The 22,738-nt window shown below is 36.6% G+C and overlaps 1 long non-coding RNA gene across 16 annotated transcripts in view; it reads left to right on the plus strand.

Moving 5' to 3' along the window:
* LOC139828639 (uncharacterized) overlaps positions 1–21,049 on the plus strand; it is a 90,055-nt gene extending 69,006 nt beyond the window's left edge. For 10 of the 16 annotated variants that reach the window (XR_011740508.1, XR_011740520.1, XR_011740509.1 and 7 more), the window contains 7 exons: positions 1,429–1,478; positions 3,034–3,095; positions 4,346–4,578; positions 8,227–8,367; positions 11,108–11,245; positions 11,731–11,824; positions 17,325–19,261. This is a non-coding gene — a long non-coding RNA (uncharacterized lncRNA). Of the gene's footprint in view, positions 1–1,428; positions 1,479–3,033; positions 3,096–4,345; positions 4,579–8,226; positions 8,368–11,107; positions 11,246–11,710; positions 11,825–17,324; positions 19,262–19,795 lie in introns of those variants that run through there. The other 6 variants (XR_011740513.1, XR_011740521.1, XR_011740523.1 and 3 more) reach the window with 4 other exon arrangements.
* Positions 21,050–22,738: the final 1,689 nt, after the last annotated feature.

Genomic DNA, 22,738 nt, shown 5'->3' on the forward strand with positions numbered 1-22,738 from the left:
TCTGGAAATTTAAAAGCCTCAAAATTTTGAAATACATAAGGCTGTTTTTTATATCAAAATACAAAAAAGAGAATTTAACATGGTTTCAACTTGAAACCATATATCAGAACAGTTTTTCCTAAACCTGATACAAAGGCAACCATAAGAATTTGAAACCTGTGATGTGATTCATACCACATCCTCTTCTTTTTGAAACTAGGTAAATTTTCAGTAATCTTCCATTTACTATCTGATTTCCGTAACTCTGATATTCAGCCTCTGGCCTTACACTTGCTAAAACACCTTCTTGTTGCAGAACTCCCATTTGTGATGACTCACCCCCATACCAAGATCTCTTTGCACTGAGTGATGACAGTGTTGCTGAGTCTTTATTCTTTGCTTCATGACATATTTACGGATAATCAGTTGCTTCCTGAGATGTAAATTCTTTTATGGGACTAAGATGAGTGGTTGCCAGTTCAGACTAAATAATTCCTCTGTGATCTTAGGCAAGACACTTCAGTTCTCTGTAGCTAATGTCCTTATCTGTAAAATGTGAATTACACCACTTCATTTATTGCCTAAAAAGAAAGCAACAATAAAACTTTTTTCTTCTGGTACTATGACAGTGTACATCTGACAGACGTTACTGTTCATGAAGAAAGAAATAAATTAGTACTACATAGGACTCGACAATTACTCTGTGCAAGTCCAAGACTCTGAGTGTTTTATACCTAGACACAAGTGTTTCAACCTTTCAACAGTTATGCAGAGATTTTGGAGTTTGCTGGTTATTACTTTAAGACAACCAATCAAAGCAATTGTTTTTTTCTGTTCATTACTGAAATTGAGTTCAATTTTTGAGTGCATCGCATTCAGTTTGGTTAGTAGAAGGAATAAAGATCTAAGTCCCCAAAGTGTGTGGAGACCTGTCTGTCAGTATGTCCTTTAATGTGCCTTCAGGAAAACTACAAAATCCACAGCCTATCTCTTTTCACCACAATGCGAAATTCCACACCAATAGCACCATGAATGGGCTGCAGCCATCCATACAGAGCTCTTGTTTTCTGAGATGTGAGCACGATGAATATACTTCGCTTAACAGTGCTGTGGTGATTTAACGTCGGCATTTTAGTTATCAATATTTGCACCCTTCAGAAAATTTAGTGTCGGTAAACACACAATAGCCACAGATGTCTTCCATGACTGTAAGTAGGGAGAATGATAAAGGCCACAATGTCTAGTGTGGGTTTAATTTTTACTGTCATTGGCAGTCTTGAGTATTAAAACTATAAACCATTTCTAACCAGCTCACTTTAAGTAGCTGGATTAATTTCTCTTTCTCTTCTAAACTGCTCAGAAATGCAGGTTTATGACTTTTTTTTTTTTTTAATAGCCTCACTTACTCTGGTGTTGGACTTTCTCTAACAGTTACTTTCTATCTTGCAGACTCACAGCAAAGTTCCCCCTCTCCCAAGCAGACTTCATCTCACATACAGGTAACTATTTCCTGCTAAGCCATTAATGAACAGTGTGCTATTGTGCTTCCACCCATTTGCAAATCACAAACCACCAAATACACATAAAACATACCAATTACTTTAACTCACAATTTCTTCTGTGAAGGATTGTAATTGTTCAGGACGGAAAACATATCTACATGGCACTCTCGAACCTCATCATACCTTCACATTGTGGGTTCAGCGTAGTGTAGAGACATCTAAGGTTTTTGCAATGTAGTTATAAATTAAGCATGGCTCGGTCCTTAGGTTTTTCTTTAAAAGAAAATCTGCAGACCTATAATTATAGATGGCTAATATTTCTATAACTTTTTTCCCGATTTGTTGCCAATTTAAAAAAGCTTCAGAATATTATGCTTTACAGAAAGATTTTTGCATTGTGTTAACTGAAAGGATATGTGTTTGCCTATCAGACATACTTGTTTGCAAGACCTCATCTACACAGGTGAGGCCCTGGTGTAAAGTTTTAAGATCTTTCTGCTCCCTGCACTTTTGTTTCTAAGGGAAATAAAGCCTGGCCCACACAGGCTCAAACATTGCCTCTCTGTCTGATTCCTGATGTGGAGAATTAGAAGCCTGAGACTCACGGGCCACCCTGGGAAAAATATGTGGTTTTACTCGAATTTGCATTTTGAACTCGCATGTGCTTTCAGATAAAAAGGAACTCTTTGAAAGACTCTAATTACCTGGCATGTTCATATAACAGCAGGATTTAAAGTTCAGTTCTTTGCTTTTCTTTATAAATTCGGCTTCATTTTGGGAATTCATTACACATGAAACCAAGAAAAAGACAAGGTTGCCATTGTATTGCTCTGGTATTGCCATACAATGCCATCCAGCATAGACAAAAAGATGATAGTATGATGTTTCTCTGTTTGGGTGCAATGATATTCAATATGCATTTTGGAGAGCTGTGTGGTCAAAGTCAGAGAAAGCAGAGGTTTTCTACTGACCTTTCTCATGTCCTTTGTAGAATTGTGATAGAACGGGAAAATGGCCTGTAGGTCTGTAAGCTTTTCTTAAGACAGATAAAGGGATGTGGAATTTCTGATATCGAGTTTCCAGTATCTTGAAGAACACAAAATCACTTAAAAGTTGACACAGTTTGAGTCTTTTATTTGAATTCAAATGTGCCATAAGTAAATTGTGGCTGCTTTGAAACCAGTGAAGTGGAATGCTTTTATTAAAAGTTTCAGGGATGACATTACTGTTATTGGAAGAGATTATTTCATTTCAAATATTTTGCCGCTCCCTGTCACGAATGCAGAGGTGCTGCTGCCCAAAAAGGGAGCACCTGGGAGAGGACTGGTAGCTACTGCAGCATTTGCATTCTGCTCTGCGCTGCATTTCTTTTTTCCTGGGTCCTTTATAAATTCATCACATTTTGCAGGTAGAAAATGGCCTGCAGGTTGTAAGATGGGTACAGTTGTTAGATTTAGCCTGCTTTATATATATAAAAAAGTACAACATGGCATAAAGTAAAAAAACATGTAAATGGTTTTGCTTTTTGTGCTTTCCTTTTTAAAACTTACAGACTAATGATGCCCTGAGCATGTTGAAGAGACTGGGACATAAAGACTGGAAGATTTCTTTCAGGTTTTTATTACTGGGCTCGTTATGCCTTGGTCTAATCCATCTGCCTAGGTCTAGTATTACACCTAACTGATCTGGACCACAAAATCAGAAAAATGTCTCTGCCCTTAGGCTGAGTTGGAAAAATCTTTATTATGTAGCAGATTTCCCTTCCCTCCCCTATTCCCTCAATATCTGAGTCAATAGGTAGAGAAAGTACCAGTATGTTTACTATTTGATAACTGGCTCATGTATTAGAATCTCACTTTTCAGCATGCTCTTTATATGTCTGTTAAAAGATTGAAAACTATAACAGAAAAAAAAAGTGTGGAATTTTACATGTACGTTTCAAGGCATGATATATGGGCCCCTCATCATTGTTTTACATTAGCAAATAGAGGTACAAGGACAGGAGACAATAAGCCCTGTAGAAAACAGGGTTCTGTCCTGTGCACTGAGGCACAATGAGAAAGATGTATCAGAAGATGGTATGAGAAAAGTGGAAAAGAGTTGCATACACTTGCAAATCAGCAGTGTGATGGTGAACCACCACTAAAAGCTGCTTGCCTTAATAATAAAGTCTTGAAAATATGCAGTAATTAGGCATTATAATCTTGAGATGCACTTCTTTCACAACATAGGGCTTATGATGAACATTTAACTCACAGAGATACTTTCATTAAAAAGTGATTACTCGAGCATGGTTTTAATAAATTTTTAGGAAAATATAAACAGGAGTTAAATCCCATAGCCTTTATGTGCTTCAGAGGTTCCTTTCTGTGTCAGTCTTGCATAAGCTAAAACACTCAAAAGGAAGTTGAAACTGTGTTTTTTAACACAGTATAGAATTTTTCCAGTTTTTAACATTTACAAAAGGAAATGTAGCACCTAACTGGAATACCACACCTATTTAACAATGCGATACTGTGGTTTTTTTACCCTCTTCTCTGGAGTAAGCTCCGGTTTCCAACCAAATTATGCAGGAGCTAATTTTCTTTTCAAACTCTAGAGCACCTACAAGCAGTATTTAATTTAAATTTCTTACCATAATTTTAAAGGTTATTGCTGAAACATACCATTTTCACGCTACTGCATGACATTGGGTATGCCTCTACCTTGGGAGTAGACACAAATGATCAAAATCTGTCTTCTGTTTCGCTCCTCTTCCTCCCTCTCTTTTTCTCACAGTTCACCCATATTATTTCACACATATTGTTGCATACATTTACCAGTGTTGATATTTTACTGTTTTTAATGGTTAACCACATTGGCAGATGTTTGTAGACTCTGCAACAGCAGAATATGAAGAAGAGGAACTGCACAAACCCTCCCATGTCTCATTGGTAAGGATGTCTCCCATAACTTCAGAGTAGCATATACCTCCAGTCTGTTCTTCATGAAGAAAACATGATGGCTTCTTAAGGCATAGACACCAATTTCTCTGCTTCTGGAGTTCACCAATGTTCAGATGATGGGAATTCGTTACCGTGCAAACACAATAATGTTGGTAAGTTTGCAGTTCAAGTAATTGCAAAATGTCATTAGACCATTTATACGGATTTACTGGTTAGATAGTACATACAAAGTTGCTATGAGCAGGTGGAACATTGGCTCTGTAACAGGATTACAGAATATTTTTTCAAACCTGTTACGATATAGTTGAGACCTAATACCTGAAATGGTTCACACCAATTCTTCTGAGCAATGTAGACAACACTGACCTTGTATGAGCAAGCAGAAATGACTTGATGAGGTTTTTATCACTAGTAGAACATAGAAAGGAACAGTCTTTATCCATTATATTTTGAACAAGCCATTTATATATGCATTGTGGGTTTTAGTGATACTTTAGACTATTTTTTTCAGTATGCATTTTTTCTTTCTGCTGATGCTGAGGTTATATATTAATCTGTCCTTTACTGATGTATCCACTGCTTTGCCCAGAATATTTCCTCACAATATCCTAAATACTACTGCTTGTAGAAAGACCATAGTGGATAAAATTTAATAATTGTTGATATATTACTGAATAAAAATAGTTCAGTATCTATACAGCAGCAGTCTTGTAAGCATAGGCAGACATAAAGAAGTAGTAAAAACGTAATTAAATCAGCTGAATTATTGTTATCCTTCAAGCTCAAATGGGGCAGGGAAAGAGTAACGTTAAAACTGCTACACTGATTACTAGGAGACTTGCAAGCATTTATAATTTAATGCAAGAAAATAACTAAGATCAAGACTAGTTTTAGGTTGAACTAACATTAAATTGTCTGCATCAAGTACTCCCCAAATAAAGGTATGTCTTGTCAGAGAAGAGACGTGAGCAAGAAATGACTTTGCACTATAGATATGCTGAGCTTATATATATATGTATAGGAGTGGTCTGACTAGAAATATGGGAATATGGAAGATGATTCAACTGGGTTTTTTCTTCCTCAGTCTACTCCTGTGCTGGGCTTAGTTTGAGCACAGCAGAGATATAAGCCCAGAGCATATCAGAGAGTGGTATTTCTGATCACTCAGAACACAGAGTCTATAAAATATTCATAAAACCCCTGCAATTTGAATTGGCCTTTCAAGTAATAAAAAAATACATCAAAGTAATACAATAAATGAGGACGTTCCTCTACTGTGTGTGATAAAAAACATATAGATTTCTTTTAAATATTTGATTATTGAAAATTAACTGAGGCTTTTTCTGATGCGAAAATTATGGGATTTCATACAGTATGAAACAGTAACAAGAAAAATAATGTTATTGTTAATGGCTCTATTTCTTACCATCTAAACTAATGAGCATCTTTGATCATCTTTGATTTCTTTATGCTTTGTTGTTTTCATCATTGTTAAAAGCCCACTTCTTCACTTTTCTTGTGAAATAATCTACATAATGCAAAGTGACTGTTTATGGAGCACAGTCAGTATTCCACCAGCAAGGAAGAAAGGGCATCATTTGATAAAAGCAGACATATCATCGAGACAGCTACAAAATTAGAAAATTTTAGCAGAGAGCAAATCCTTTTGTGTTTCCTGCCAGTCAGGATTTAAACAAAGGAATCATCCCACATTTGGCAGATAATTATGCTTCTCCAAGGGAAAACATAACACTGATTGAAAAGAGTTAAGGTGTCCTTTTTCTCAGATAGTTTTGTTCTTTGAACATTTTCAACTGCCTGTTTCATTAACAAAAAAAATCTAAAAATCTGAACAACAGTAACAATTATTGTTTCAGGGATATAAGCAATGTTGATGTCTTCCTTTTGTGAGTTCATTTTTTATTTCAGTTTTCAGACTGCTACTTCATTAATTTTTGCTTTTGGTCCCCAGACAGCAGATACCAATGTAGGAGGACACCTGCATATTGCTGGTGTACAAGCTCCCATAAATTTATTTGAAGCATTGAGGTTGAATTTCAAAATATAAGGCTCTAATCCCGTAATGTCTTCTAAATTTGAAAGCCTTACTTAGTAGCATTGAGTGTCTACCTCAAGTCTATCTATATGGAATTTTTACATAATTTTTTATTGGACATAGTTCCATAAGGAACAAGAGAGAATTATTTTAAAGGGCTTAAATTACAAATGTGTTTGTATTTAGCACAGTCTGACTGTAATTGAATGATTCCATTGCAAATAAAAACTAAAATTTAAGAAACAAATCCTTAGCCACAAATAGATATTGTTGATATGGCAGATTCTGAAAAAAAGTATTCACTCCCCTGGACCTTTGTCTGAAAGTGGGAAAATAAAGAAAAGTTTGTCTTAGGAAGCTGTATACCACATGTAGAATGTTTCATTACCAGTGGGATCAGAAAATGGACAGAGCTGAGGAGGCCAGGGATCACTCAGCCATTGCTCTGCAAAACATCTGACTAGGGAGAAGCTGACTAAATTCTAGTATTCTTTTTTGAGGCTAACATTCCTGATCCCTAGAAGGAGAACATACTCATTTTCTCCTCTCTTCATACAGTCCCAGGAATATCTTGATAAATATCAGAGCTGTATGCAATATGTAAAAGAGATCACATTTTGTAAGATGTATTTTAAATTATACATTTCCACACACTGTATTAACATGAAATGCTTTTTTATCTGATTTCAATACCTTAACATTAGTTTCCATTACTTGCACAGTAAGTAAAGTACGAGATGCTCATCAAATTTGGATTTAATTAGATAGGACATGCTGTCACTTACTGATTGACATAAGTAGAATGCACTATATACCAGCATTGCATAATACTTTTCTGTTCTGACATCATACACAGCAAAGTTACATTTAATGTTGAGTGCCTAAACCCAGTCATTTGAGTTTTCTTAAAAGTATTAAATTCAGTTTTATAGATGGTAGATGTGACATCCAACTTTCAAAAGCATTTCTTATTTCTTTCAACACTAACCTTCTGACCTTTCATCAATTCTACTTGTAGCAACCAAAAGAAAATCCTGCATGATTCTCCCATAACTGAGGTTTGGTGCTACTGCTGTCAGTAGAAGTTTTCTTTACCCCAAATATGTAGTCATTATTATGCCACAGAGAAGAGCACCAGATGCAAGAACCAAAAAAGAGGAGTTTGCAGAAGGAAAGCCAGCAAGGCTGGGCCTTTACCCAGGGAAATGCCCATCTCCAGGTGCTTTGAAAACCTGCTACAGAAAGAAATTGCTTTTTCACTTTTTAGCTCCCATGGAGCACAGTCTAAATGTCTCTGTGATTCATCAGTGTCCCTGATAGTTCCCTGAGACATCCAGGTACAGCCTTACTTATGCCGTTTGTAATCCTGGTTGCTTTCTGCAAAGGCAGGTTTGCAGGAGCAGCCCTGGGGAGCAGGTCCCTGCCGGAGCTGCAGCAGGAGCCACCTGCCAGGGCTGCCCGGGCTGAGCTGGGCACTCACTCAGCCTTGTTCCTCTGTGCAAAATGGCAGCAGTGGAATGGCTTTTCACTAGAGCAGTAGCATTGCTTTCAAAGCCCATTCATTGTGACCAAATAACAGATGCCTAAGCCTTATTCGTTGCTGCTGTGTCATAGCTCCTGGTGACCAACAAAACTGAGGAAAGGGTTTCTCTGTTGTTCTCAGGGTACTTCTCCTATCTGCGGTACTTTTCTAGCCCTTTCATTATAGTGGTATCTGAGCACTTGTTTGCCTTTTATCTCTCAGAAGCTTCAAAGCTGTATTCAGAGTGGCAACTGGAGCAGGCCATCTCAAGAACCACCATGGCTCATGGAGATCTTCCAAGAAACTTAATGCAGATGCCGGCAGCTCAGAGTTCAGCATGAGCTCATTCAGCTGCCTTTTTGGGTAAGCTTTTCACCCTATCGTGTGTCTGTAGTGCTGTGCTTGGACTGTGGTGGGCACCCACTACTGTTCTGATGTATGTGGTCCTTCAGCTCACCATAGCCATGTGCCTCATGAGTTTGTGCAGGCAGACATGCTTATGGTTGCCAGAAGACTTGCATCCACACCGTATTAGCTGTGACAGTGCTACAGGACATTTGGAAGACAGGACAAGTGTCCTAAGGTCTGACATGTCACCAGGACAAGAGAATGGTGTCCAGTGCTGTGGTAACTCCACATACTTCCCTCTGTATTTTTTTATTTTCCTCGGTTGCTAGTTCCCATTAGACAAAAAAGCTTTCTTTACCACAGTTTGTTATATACAATTCACATAGAAAATTGTTGTTCAATGTTAAAACATTTTTTATTTTATAGGACAAGAGTAAAAATAAAACTAGATCCATTACATTCCTCCCCATCTCAAGAGGTCTGATTTCCAGCAGATCCTTCCAGTTCCACAGGGTTTTTTGATTTTCCATCATAGTAGACTCTTATGTTCAGGAAACCTTTTTATCTTTATTCATAGCTGCCTACATAAATTTTTGGCTTGTTATTTATGCTATCTATGATAATGCCCCTTTCATCTTAAAATACTGCACTGAATTTGTCTTGATTTTATGTTAAGGGTTACACTGACAAAGGCTGATAAAACACATGGAACAGTATTTCTATTTACTTATAAAGCTGCAGTATCCAGGACGACATCATCACTTCTATAAAGTATTATCCCATAAAGATCATTTTGAAAGTGAATGTCATATATCATTTTACTTTGACATATAAATACATTTCAGCCTATCTGTCTAAGCCTTTCCAGCACATCCATCACACCAGAAGTGTGCTGGTGCCAGTGAATCAGAAGCTGCAGCAGCAGTTAACAAGTGGTGTGCTAATTAATGGCTCAAGCAGAACAGTATAAGAGCGATTTTTCCAGACACTTCACTCAAAAGTGATTTAGAAGGAAATGCCTTTTTAAAATTTTTATATAATGTCACACTAAATGAACCATAAAGAAACAATATAGAAAATGCGTAGCTTGGAATTTATGAGAACATTTTACAACTATTAAAGACCACACTTAAAGGTCTGAACTTTAATGGGGCTGAGGGACCTTTAAAAGTAGATTTACCAGCAAGGTCATCTTTAAAAATGGAAAGGAAGAAAACCAGTCCCCAAACATCAGAGTCAGGAACATAACGAAGCACAGAATTGCTAGACAAGAGAGGAGGCAAAAGAGTTTTCTGGCTGCTAAGATAATTCTCTGTTTGAGATGTGAATACCCTCTACCTTTGACAAAGACATCATTCCTGAAGTTTTTACAAAATAACACTAGTCTATTTCATATGCATTGAAGAGCATCACTTCATTTAAAGCTACAGTAAATGTATCCAGAAGAGAGCTGAAAGGTAATCACCAGTGGTAATTGTTTGCCACATTTTTCTTAGTCAGACATTTTCAAGTCCTGTAAAATAAGTAGTGTCTAACATTAATGACCTATTTATTTGTATATAACATTGAACTTACCAACCATTTTTACTTATCAGTTTTTTAAGAAAATATTTTAGAGCTAGAATCTTGTAAAATTTCAGCCTGTAGCAGAGTTCACCAAAGTTAATGAGCTGTGAAAAATAAGATTTAGTTTGGGAAGGCTGCTAAAACATTTTTGCAGCTGTAGCCTGTACTAGCAGGATATGATCAGTTAAAATTGATACCTCAATTAATCCTTAATTTGAAATTGAGACGATAACCTATATAGTTTTATTTTTAAAAAGTTATGAAGTTCATCTAAATGCTACACCCCAAAAAATGCCATTCAGACTTGTAACAACCATGGAGGCTAAGGAGAAGTATTTAAAAAAAAGAGACATACGCTTCCTTGGATATAGTTAATAAATAGGTTATTAAAACACTGTAAAATGAAGAAGCAATCAATAGGGAAAGATTTTTTCCCCTTCCCTAAGTACCTCTAGCAAAGACAGCTTTTTATTATGAAAAATAGGAAAAAAAGAAAAGTCTACTTCAGTTTTGCAAAAATGTTCCTGCTACAGAAAGGGATATTCTCTGTGAATCCTATTGCAAACCAGAATAGCAGATATTTCATCTTTAAAATGGAATAAATGAGACCATCAATAGTATAAAGTGCTAAAGTGCCAAAAACTAGCGCTGGCTGAACATAATTAGTTACTGTACTGGCAGAATATCTTGTTATAAATCAGAATGCACTCAGATCAGTCTAATCTGCAGGAAAGAAATTGAGAGGGTAAATTTTGTTTTCTAGGTTTCTCATAGATGTGTATATAAATGCTCACACATATATCCATATGTATATGTAATATACACACATAGGTATGTATATCTATGTATGTGTTTATCTGAATCTAGTGCAGAAAAAAACGAGATCTGGGAGAAAAGCGTAGCTCTCAGTCATAACACGCTTTAGCCTAACCTTGGCTACTTATATAAATTGGAAAGGCCTGCAATCAATAGGCGGACAGGTTCTGATGGAAGAAAGAAAAAAAAAAAAAGAAGAGGGAAAAGATCTGCCAAATCAAATAACTAGCAAGTAGCAAGAAGAGAAATACTGTAGGGCCTGATCAATTCTTTCTTGCATTTTGAAAATGTCATTATGTTGGGAGGAGCTCCTCACTGCCCAGCAAAGCGGTGATGCTGCTCACTGAGGACTTGCTTTCTGTGCACCTTGTAGTGCTGGACTGGCCTGTGGCTGCTCAGGGGTGAAGCTATGAAAACTACTGACCTGCTCACAGTGTCACATCACCTGGGGACAGATGCTGATCAAGCGAGAGCTCCCTCGTAGGCTTTACCTGGATCATCACTGCTACAGGTAGGGGATTGGATCTGGATTTGCAAGCAACCAAGCAAGTACAGTAGCCAGTATATCCTACCCATGTAACCTGAATACCATATCCTAAACCTATGCTTTGAAAACAAGATTGGAAAACTCTTGTATATGTTCTACATGATATTTGGAGTTATCTTCTTTCTTTTCCTGACCAGGAACAATAATAATCTGTATTGGGGGGAAAAAAAAAAAAAAAGTGATTGTAAATTTAGGAGCCTGGCTTTTGTTATCATGTGAACACTGTGTCTACATATTGATATGTTTTCTTTTAGAAGAAAAAAATCTGCCTTTTTCTATTTTAGGTCAAAGTCATCACAGGATTTCAAAACAAACAACAAAGAAATCAAAAACCCATTTACTTCTTTTACAGCGTGAACTGGTACATTAAAATCTGTCATAAAGTTATACTCAATATTATGCTGCATTCACAATTTTTTTTACTTTCAGATTTCTTTTCTTTTTTCAAGACAGATGTCTGGGAAAAACAGAAAACAACAAGCTGTTGCTACATTCACCATGCTGGACTCTCGTTCCAAATGTCATTTTCACTCATGCTGCTTGGTAAGATCATATGAGAAATGACATAGAAAGGTCACAGAATTGTCACTTCTGTGTTAAAATGGAATAGTCTCTTGTTTGCTGTGCTTCTTCACAATTTTCAGACCTTAATGTGAGTAAATGAGTGGCATACAAAAGGCATTTAAAAATTCAGTCCATTTTGTTTTATCTAGAAAACAGAAATAGAACTTGGCAACTTCTAAGTGTTTTCTTGATAGCAGATATTTAGACAAATATCCAACTACATGAAGAACTATTTATCAAAATAAACATGCTATCTATATGTAAACACCTCTACCTGTTGCAGAGATTACTTTTATATCCCCATTTTTCTCCAGTCTTGGAGGCATATTGTTGCACTTGAAGTGCTGATAAAAATGATTGGGTTCTGCTGACCACAAAATGGGAAATGTCAAATAGATCGAAATCCACAGATTAAAACGAAAATAATTGCTAAACTTGCTACTGTTGCTTGAACATGTTTGCTTGGCAACACAATATTCATATTAAATAGACAAATGTAATAGATAAACGTCTCTCCAGTCCAAAAAGAATGCCTTACACTGTAATTGGCAATAAACATTAGCACTCCATCCTAGTGGGTGAATGTTGTTATGAGATTAGGCACTAAACGTCCCTCATTACTTTTTAGAAATCATACTAGCTGCTGCCTGTCAGCACCTAAATATCTGTGACCATCTGGTGCACATGAATAAATATTTAAAGGTGCACAGTAACGTGTAGTGTAGAAACAGATGCAGTTCTTTAGTATGTGGAAAAGAAGAGCTCATGCTCCAGACTAAACTACTTTCCTGACCTGAGACACAACTGAAAAATTCACTCAAAAGCAAAGCGCTTTATTGTCACTGGATCCAGCTCCTGGTGCTGCAGGCAAGACAGCTACTGCCTTCAGCAAACTCCAGCCCAAACTGATGTAGACCTCCTGCCTCTTCAACCTGGTTCGCCATGCAGCACCTATGCACAGCTCACCTCCTCTTCCTCAGCTCTGGCTACATGGCAAAGCCTTATTTAAAATCTAGGTAATGTACGGTTACTACACGTGTGTCTTAAAGGGAGGAGTGGGCCGCTCTGGCACTATTGGCGTTGTTTTTCAAGGCCTCCTCCTTCTAGGTCTTCTGTTTAAATTTCCTTCCCCCTTTGTTTCACTGTTCTCCTGCCTGGAACAGTCATCACGTAGCTCACTCCTCTAACCCTTTCCCCGTCTCCTTCTATTCTTCACTGTCATTGTCATATTTTGTATTCACAACTATAAGGTATCTTCTCTCCCTTACAGCCACAATCTGAAAGAATTATTAAATTCCTTTTTATAGTCTTGCAACATTATGTGCCAGGCTTTTCAGCACTGTCAGTGTGGAATAGTAAGTCAGTGTGAGTGTATCGAGGTCCTTGTATTTGACTGCCAGCTCTGCTGTCACACTTTCTAGCTAATACACTCCTGTATTAGCAGACCTCTCTTCAGATCCATAAACTACATTAATATTCCTCCTGAAAAAGTAACATGCTCATAGCCTGTATAATCCCTTCTGTATTGCCTTAAACCTCCCATCTTCTGTCGTTCTCTGTAATTTGGCCATCCGAGGCTTTCACTGTATTCTTCATTTTCTTTGCAAAGTCTGGCAACTTTCACTTCCTCACTTCTTCTCCGTAGATCTCCCTTTCTGTGCCTAAATCTCCAAGATTTAGCTGTTGTTGCAAATAAATCTCTTTTTCCATTCCAAATAGGTGCCATACTTGCTCTTTGCTGTCCTACTGAAAGAGGATATTTGTCCAATAATCTCTCAACTACTAATTTTCACATCTTACTAGGATACAGATTTCAGACAGCTTTTACCTTTATTAGAGAAATAACCTAACTTCTCCATTCCACGTGATTTTATTAGCTGTTTATCTTACTTTCTAAAAGCTTGACCTTTTGAAACCAAAGTTTATGATTTGTTGATGATATTTATGCAAAATTGATCTGTGAGCTCTCAATTTACATCACTTCTTCCAGCAGCAGTTTCAAACTAATCCCATCACCAAAATTCATGGCAGAATGAAGAGTACCTTTTGTTTTGGAAAAGGTGAAGTAGTCTTTCACCTGTCACACCTGTAGTGACTGAACCATCTAGGCAATACCCATTCTCCGATTCCCAGCAGTATTTAGCTCCCTAGTAATGTTTGTCTTTTTAACTTTATCCCTTTCTATTCTGCTTGAGCAGAGGAGAGTCATAGCAAGGGAAGGATTTAGGACAGACACACCCTTCAACACTAACAGAAATTAATCTACAGTAGTTCTTCAAAGCACTTTGGTTCCAGATAAATTATTTGTAACTCCAGCTTCCCAAGCAGTACATGCCATCAGTCTATGTCTCGGTCATGCCAGTGATTTGGCTGTTGCTATAAAATCTGATCCATCCTGCAGCAAAAACTCTGATTCCCATTTTACCCTCCTCAGGTATTTTTCTTTTTTTAACTGAACAAATATTGTAGTTGTTTCTTTCTCCTTAAGCCTAATTGTGTGCCATTACAGCTAAGCAGCCCTTGGTCTTTCCTGCTAAACAATAATATTTTTTATGTTAGCAAGAACCCTTGGTAATATTTCATGCAGCCAGTGCAGCTGTAGGCTGTGGCATTCTGAATGTTTTCTGTCTGTGTCTTTAGAAAACCATTCTGTGTTTAATATGTATGGAAGGCTTTTCTTGATTAAAGGACATACAGTGACAGATATTGCTAGATCAGGTCTCTACTATATTCTTTCTGTTACTGCTCAGTTAAAGCAGCTTGATGACAGATGGGGACCCTTCTTCTGGTCAATAATTTCAGAATTTCTTAAGAGGAGAGTGCATGTTCTTGAATGGAAAAGACTGGATTTTCAGTACTAGACTTTTCTCAATATTCGTGCTTGTGGGTACAGGCATTTTTTTTTCTCATCAAGCAGAAAGATGAATGGAAAGAACACTTTGCTATTTCTCTGTCTGTAAAAGTGATTTTCCTGTTGCTTCTATTTGTTTGCTATTGAGTTGGAAAAGTAAATTCGGAATCTGTCAACTTACATCCATTGAAATTAGCAGTAAAACTTCCAGTCAACTTAGCAGAGGCCAGACTTCCCCTCAAGAGTATGAGAGGGTCTTGCTTTATAGCAGAGTTCTGTCCCTATTTGCTCGCTAGAGGCAACAATAACAGTCCAGCAGAAGGGAACTGTGGTGTGTCCTGTGGCCAGTGCCTGTCTGTGGTGTCAAGTATGCAGTAGATATATCTAAGGATCGTCGAGACCTTATCAACATAAGCAACAGTAAAATCAGTTATGGTCCAGACAATGTACTAGTCTATGCAAGAGGCAGATTTGCCAGGACCACCTCCAGCTTTTCTATCCTTATTCTGGGATGCAATGAGTCAATTGTCTCTGCTTTATGACCTCTAGCTCAATACCACCATGGTACTTGAGAGCTAAAAACCAGAAAATATGACAAATATGTGTCATGAGAAAACCACAGAATTACAAGCCAGTAAATCTGATATTCATACCTTAAAATCATTAGAAAGTAGAAGAGAAAAGGGAGTAGATAAACTAGAATATAAATGAGAGTCTTCATTCTTTGTTGCTCTTTGAAGAAGACTAAAAGTCTATGATAAAGAAGATGCATTTGATATAATCTATTTGACTTTCCAAAAGGCTTCAAAATCTCCCTCACCAAAAGGGAAGGATTAATGAGCTGAAAACAGAGAGTAGGAGTAGAGATTGAAGCTTCATGAAAGAAGTTTTTTTTAAAATCCTTTGAGATGGGTGATTGGTCACTGAAATGGCGGATAAAATTCCACAAAGTAAATGTGATGTGGTATAGATGAAGGAAAGAAAAATCCTACTTTCATATACAACATGATGGGCTCTAAGTTACTTTAGGATACATGTTGAAGAGGTAGTAATACACAATCCATGAGAACATCAGCTCAGGCAGTAGAAAAATAAAGTCAAATGCTAGGAACTATTAAGAATTGGGGGTAGGGAGAAGAAAAACTTTCCCTGATGGAGGTAGTTTCTGATTTCATGTTTGGTCTGTCCTAGGCATCTGCTTTCGGTCGTTGCTACAGACAGCATACTAGGACCTTTGGTTTTACCCACTATAGCCATTTTTAATGCTTTTACCAATAGTGCCCAGAGAATTAAGCAATTTCTTCAGTAAAGAGTATAAAAATCAGACTTCCATTAATAATATAACTAGGCCTAATTGCATCAGGCTTGTTTTAATTTTCCATAAGTATTTATATATATGTTTTCCAATCTATTTCATTTTTCTAATCCTAAATTGCAATGTTGTTTTTATTCTACCTTATATCCTCTATATTTATCTCTCCTTAAATGCTCCTTGTGTGGTCCTCAAAACCATGACTCTGACTAGAAAGGCCAAGGAACATTAAATCAACCACACTGAACTTGTCTAGACCTAATTTGACTGGCAGCTTGCCTTAAATGTTATTTTGCTCCCTGTGTACCCTTTTGATGTTACAACAGAGATCTCCCTGAAGCAGCACTTGCATTATGATGTTTTTCCTAAAAAAAGGTTGCTTGATATTCTTTTTAATTATTCTCTACTCAGCTTCAGAAAGCTGTCAAAATATATCTTTATGTTAATATAATTGACAACAATATTGGAATAAGGAGTCGACTATTAGAATAGAAAGTAAAAAAAAAAAAAAAAAATATTTCTAGGTAAATAAGTTTTGCTTATCAGCTACCCTGGAAGTAATTTGCACAGCATAATGTATTGTAAATGTCTTTTACAAATATGCTAGGATCAACTTGTTGAGAGTGACAAATAATTACAATGAAGTTTGATAGGGGGAAGATGCAAGCATATAAAGACTCATAAAAATAATACATTTTTAGTAGATGCAATTTATACAGAAAATTTGGCTTCTTCAAGTAGCATCCTCCTTCTGATGTCCCTATGCCAAGTTCAAAATTAAACAAATTGAAAAATTGGTTTAAAATTAGGTCCAAGCCTAGAAACTTTCTTCATCACTTTACTGTAGGTTGCCAAAGAACATTATCTATATAATAAATCACAGTCTGCCTTGGCTTTAACCAGGTTATTCTCTATCTTCCCTTGGCCTTTGAGATGTATTTTTTTCTTTTGGCTTATGCAGTTGTCAGTGAGGCACAACTTTTTTGTTACTCATTTGCTTCCCTCTGCACTTGAACAAATTAGCTTTACCTTGTTAAAGCCCATATGCCTCAGGTGTCTTTGAGTGCAGAGTTTCTTCTGAGGTGAGCACAGATAACCTCAGGATGAAGCTGCATTAGTGTTTGAGGCTGATCTAGATCTGTCGTGTTACCAGTAGAATTGTCTACCCCTCATTCCTGCCCAGTCTGTTATTTTGGTCCATGTGTTTAGTGATTTACAGATATGGATAAAGAAGTGAAGATTAGTGAAAAGAATACAAACTAGTGAAAATAATCACACTGACTAATCCTGTCTCTTATGTGTTTTACATGTCTTAGTTCATACAGTGGCTCTGCTCCAGGATGGAATTAGAGGGAGGACAAGATCAGCAGGAATTTGGTTGTTGAAGAGTGGGGCAGATGTTCTCAGAGAGCTGGAAAAGTCCACCTGCCTTCCTGAAAGTCTGACGTGCTCTTCCCCTGCATCTCTTCCAACACTTAGGTGGAAAAACTCTGTAAAGAGACAGAAATTTTTACATGGCTCAGTTTCACAGCACACCTGGCTCCTGAACAGAATGGGCTACTAACTAATCGAAGGTCCTGTGAAAATATTTCAGGAGGAGGAAGGATTGGAACCAGATGTCAAGGTTAGAAGTGTTGCAGCTTCAGGTCTGTACTCATCAAAAAGTTTGTCTATTAGCTAAGGCTCTCCTAAAAAGTTCTTGATATAGCATTTTTTTCCATTTGTTTTCTGTGAAATATTAGCTATACTATACCCCTGAACGTGGCATAGTCTTTCCACAGGAAAATATACGCCTGCTTAAATATTGAAGTTCCACAAAATAAATTTGATATTAACTTTAGATCCTGTAATTAGGTGGAAAATAAGTAGTCTCTGATCTCTTTCTTTTCATAGCAGAAGCAAAATTATCCTTCTTGTTTTAAATGAAAATTTGAAATGTAGGGGTTTTTTTAATGTTGGTCTTCAGTGTGCCACATTTTTTTTATTTATAACTAACATGACTCAGTTTAATAGAAGGCAAAGGACAGAGGAGAGATTATTTATTTTAATGGTCTGTAAAATGATAAAATACCAGCAAAAACAGCATAAAATCAGTGAGAAAGTATTTGTTGATGGGAAAAAAAATAGCATTATAATCAGATAATTTTTAGTCAGCCCATTTGGATGATATTTTTAACAAAAATATATGTAGTACTTACTATTATTTCTTGAAAATAAATGTCTACTGTTAAGCTATTAATGTTTTTATTGGGTTGTGAAATAAAAATTTGTAGCCTTCTTGCCGCAATTTAATTTATTTTCAGATGACAATGTATATGTTGGAGCAGAGCAGCCAGGAGCTTCATCTACATACAGTTTTTGTGTGAGAAAATTATTTCATAAGCGTACAAGTTTTAGAAATTTCTCTGAAAGTAACCTAGTGAAGTATTGGAAGAAGAGCATTTCTTGGTTGTATACTTGTGCCAAAAGCAGTGAAACCTATTTCAAATTAGGCACAGAAAGCATTTGTTGTCTTTAGGCTTCAGAAAGAGCCATGAGTGCTTGCAAACGCCCTTGTCTTGATCTGTGCCATTCTTTATGGGTATTGTACGTGAGCAAACACCGATAAGCAAGCTTGCCCATCCCAGGCTGTTCCCAATTACTAAGTTTAACTCAACAATATTATTTTTTAATTTTATCTTATTCTGAATCTCAAGCAGATGAGAAGGATAATTTTTTTAGGAAAGTAATAAGTTTGTGGAACAGGGTTTAATACTGAGACAGAAGACAGTTTGGTTGCAGAGTGAACCTTACATTTCTCCACTTTCCACCTTCTTTCCTTAGCACAGTAGGGTTTATTCTGGAATGGAAAAGGTACTACTTTTGTGCAATTTTTGTCAACATATTGTGGTTGTTCTAAGTCTGTTATTTGAGGGCCTTTTCCATGGAATTTAGCCATTCCAATGACACTTTGTAATTTGCTGTGTTCAGGAAAGATTTTCAGTCATGCAAGTAGCATACAGGCGAAGAATACATAAGGCCAAAAAAAAAAAAAAAAAAGAGTAAAGCTTTTCCAGGCAGCGAGATGTTTACATAGAAGGCTTACAGAGAAGTGATGTAATTACAGGAGGAATCCAAATATCCTGTAGGGCTCTATTGGCCACATATGGCTTTAGCAAATAATGTTTACCATTGTTCAGAATACCTATTCCAAAAACAAAAGCACAACAAAACCCACATGAAAACTACAAACCTTTGTCCTGCAATTTTCTGTGCCTCCTAAATGTCACCACTAAAATAAAATCTGAAGTAGAAAACTCATTGAACCTTCAGAAACATTTATTGTTTCAGTGCTTTTGTTATCATATTTCAATCTGTTACTCTAATACAAAAGATATACTCTAGGAGAGTGCTTATTTATTTGTGCAATGGTAGTGCCCAAGTGACAGTGGCAGAATAAGGGATAGGCATTGTGTCTGCACGAAGCATTGCATGCACAGACAGTAAATGACATGCCCAGCAACAGATATGGCAACGTAAGTGCTATCCAAATTAACTAAATGCATATACTTAACTTTGTACTGTCAAAGAATACTAAAAATTAATTAAATCTTTGCACAGGCAACAACTATATTGGTTCTGTTCCATCTCTATAAGCAGTAATGCAATTCAACAGAGAGCAGAAGGTTAGCCAAAGGATTCATTGCACTGTTCGCAAGAGTTAAGGACTTGGAGGGTTGTGGGTTTTTTTTTCCCTCTGACACTTGGAATCTCTCACAAAGAAATACAATTTTTACTTCCATTTCAGGATATGTGATCTTCACATCTCTGATTTCGCTGTTATCTATTTCCTGTGTCATGTTTATCATCTGCAGACACCTGCATTCTATGCCAGAAACACTACCTGGAGTGTGCAAGACCTATATCGTGTGGATACTGGGGTTGTAATTGAGCAGCGGACTGTTACTTGCCAAGGACTATGGTCTGCAATACATATGGCATTTCTAGTCTTGCCAGCTTAACCAGAGCATTTTATATTTATTGATCAATAGGGATTGAAGTATGCAATGAAATATCAATACCTAGAGGTAAGACAGTTTTCCACATAGCCTGTTTTTATGGCTACTGTAGATAATTTTTTCTTGTGTTCCCAAAGTAACTGTCTTCTAGCAACTCATTACTCAGACATTCAGTGGGAAATGGAAACCCACCCAGAGTGACGACAGCTAAATTAATATGCAGCATAATGCAAACAGCTCCACAAGTAACTGGAACAATATAAATTATTCCTATACATGCCAGGGCATTTCCAAGAAGGGTTTCACCATTACAGAAGAATAAATTCAGTAATTCTTTCTTATAGTTGAAGAAATATCAAAGAGAAGTTCACCGGAGTACTTTCACAGTATTTTGTATAGAAGTCATGTCTTGATCAGGACTACAAAATGCAAAAAAAAAAAAAAAAGTTGAACTCTTATTAAAAATAAGGAAACAATATTTCTCTGGACAGTACATGGGAGGAAATCTTGGTCTCTGTATGTCACCACTGTCACCAATTTTGCAGTTATAGATATTTTTTTGAACTTGAATTTGTGCTGGGGTTTGCTTATTTTTTCTGTAGGATTTGGCTGTGCTGATAGCGTTGAATAAGTTTGCAGGTTTTCACTCTTTTCTGGTTGCCTGAGTAGGTAGGAGCAGCAGTGAAACTTTCCTGCCCTGTTAAAACACAGAAACTGTAACCATTGGAAATCGTGCAGGACTCAAGGACTTAAGAGTTCACTTGCTGGAGCAGTATGTTGCTGTCAATGGAGGACATTCAAAAGTAATGCTAAAATTTTATGACCAGATATCCTGCTCATGTTTTTGCCTCACTCTCAACATTAAGAAAATAGAAATCCTTCACCATAATAAGGATGTTTTGTTTTGTTTTTTAATTTTTCATAATTTTTTCTTCTTTTGTCAAGAGAAAGCAAAAATTAAGAACACATACAGACCAAAGAAGAAACTTTAAAAAACCCAGTGTGTTTAAACTAATAAGAAGGGGAAAAAAAAAAAAAAAAAAAAAAAAGGTTTTTAAGCTTTTTCCTTCATGGAAAGCAATGGTTTGAAAATTTCTCCCATTCCTTTTCATTAAAAAAAAAAAGTGGTTGAGAAAATGTCTCAGCATACTACCTCTGTTGCTCTAACTTCAATTTATCTTCAAATTTGTGCTTTAAAAAAAGAAAAAGCAAATTAAAAAAATAGAAAGATGCCAGAATTTTCCAAGCATTTTTCATAAAAGATCAAACAGAAGATTGTTGATAAAAAAACCCTGCTGATTCACTGTAATATTTGTGATCTGTCTAAAACGTTAGCTTTGAAAGCTATTTTTTCTAGGTGTTCAACAGACTTGAACAGTCATGCCTACATTTTCATTGTATTCATGGTTTTAGACCTTTCAGACTAAGTCTAATATCTAGACAGGTTTTATTGTTGTTCTTGTAAATAGAGGAGGAAAAAATTCTTATGTCAGAAAATCCCTAGAAAAGTGGAAACAGCACATGCTGCCCCATGCTGGGCTATTCCAAGTCCTGCTGCAAAAGAGCCTTGAAGAAAGATGTTTCCTCTTCTGCATAATCACAGAAGGAGAATTTCCCTTATGGTTTCTCATGACAGAGAGACTAGTGAGCAGTATCGCAATAACTCATAGAATATAATTTATGTTAATACCATTATGGTCCAATGTTTTACATGAAAAAATTTCTCATAGCTATTCTGCTATGCAGTAATTTTACAGCTTGAAATTTCATAGGGGAAAGAGGTATATTCAGTTCCATGATTTTCTACATATAACAGTTAATGACCATAGAAGCCCAAACTTCTTTTGAAGACTGGGTGCACCCATCACTAGTGTGTACTGCCCCATTTATATCACCAGTATGAAAGTACTCCTGGTAAAGTTCAGCATTTTCCTGAGGAGGACAGTGTACTTTATAAAAGTATCTGAATGCATCTCAGGAAATACTGACAGCAAGCCAAAAAGAGATGGAAATACTTGACCAGGAGAAGTGAGCTATAAGAAAAGAAATCTGTGCTACAGTTTGAGTTCTGTGATTGGTATTGGAAAAAAAAATCCTGGATGGATCTAAAACCAATGAGGTATGAACGTAGTTCACATTAGAATAAAATTTTGGTTGTAATTGGAAGGACTCATATTGGCTTCAGAGGATGTAGAACTGTGGCATGGTTCCTCAGCTGCCTTTGGGTTACAGAAATCACAGGAACATATGACAAGATTTAAACCATCTGCTGAAATCATTGTTCCGATAGAAAAATCAAGGGTACTCTTTAAACCATTTTCCCCTTAATACAGATTCATTTCATACAGAATGGAAGTTTCCATTTTAAATAAGGTGTCAAAAATGGTTTTTTTTATGTATCAAAGAAATATCTGTGTAGAAACATATGTCACATTTCAAACTTGTGAATCCTTGTGAATACTCTTCAGAGGGTAAATGAACCTAAACATAAATATTTGACATATAATATTAAAGAAGGTATACATGTCTTCTGGGGATTCCCTCTCTAATAGGAGTTCACCTTCAAGGTCAGCTAATTGCCTCTGTTATAGAAAAATACCATAGCTAACGCTACATCTTAAGGTCAAAAGCCTCCAGATGAAATTAGAAACTCCTTTGGGCAAAGTCATATCCATGCAATAAGAGGCAGTCAATCTCTCACCATTTTAAAGTCTGAATAGACTGGACAAATC

The sequence above is a fragment of the Patagioenas fasciata genome, chromosome 9, assembly GCF_037038585.1.
Source record: "Patagioenas fasciata isolate bPatFas1 chromosome 9, bPatFas1.hap1, whole genome shotgun sequence".
In the NCBI taxonomy this organism is placed as follows: Eukaryota; Metazoa; Chordata; class Aves; order Columbiformes; family Columbidae; genus Patagioenas; species Patagioenas fasciata.